Below are 655 nucleotides of genomic sequence, written 5' to 3'. Positions count from 1 at the left end.
CGCTTTTCAGTGATGTTTGTGCTGCTTGTAAACTGCCGCAATCGCGTTTGAACTTTGTCAGCGAGACCAGCTCTCTGTCAGGAATGACTTAGATGCTCCTCCCATGGAACGGGGGGACAAACTAGATGACCTCTCAAGGTCCCTTTCAGGATCCATGGGGGATTTTGATGTTTCTATGGCAGGTAGCATTTTAGTTAAATGGTATCTTTTCTTTAGGCAATCCAGCAACTATGGAAAAATCTGTATACTCAGTGTAATTTTTTGTTGTTTTGTTTCCCTTTATTATATTGTCCATCTTAGACATTTTATATCATGCAGTAAACTTAACCCCTGACTCAAAAATTGTTTAGATGTAAGCACATCTAATCCCATTAAAATCACTATGACTATCCACACGTAAAACTACACAGATGATTTAGTAGGTTGCTGAATGACAGTCCCAATACCCATTAAGTCTAAATGTTCCTTGAGAGCCCAAACCCACAGACACTTACACACATTCTTAAAAATAAAAGGACAGAAATGTTCACACCGATGTATTTAAACATGTGCATACCTGCAGAATTAGACCCTGTCTGAAAGACTCCCTCCACCTGGATTTGAGATGTCTACATGCTAATAGATTCATGCAAATGAACCCATACCATAAAACTAC

The sequence above is a fragment of the Phaethon lepturus genome, unplaced genomic scaffold (genome assembly GCF_000687285.1).
Source record: "Phaethon lepturus isolate BGI_N335 unplaced genomic scaffold, ASM68728v1 scaffold45365, whole genome shotgun sequence".
Lineage (NCBI taxonomy): Eukaryota > Metazoa > Chordata > Aves > Phaethontiformes > Phaethontidae > Phaethon > Phaethon lepturus.
This window is presented reverse-complemented; position numbering follows the sequence as displayed.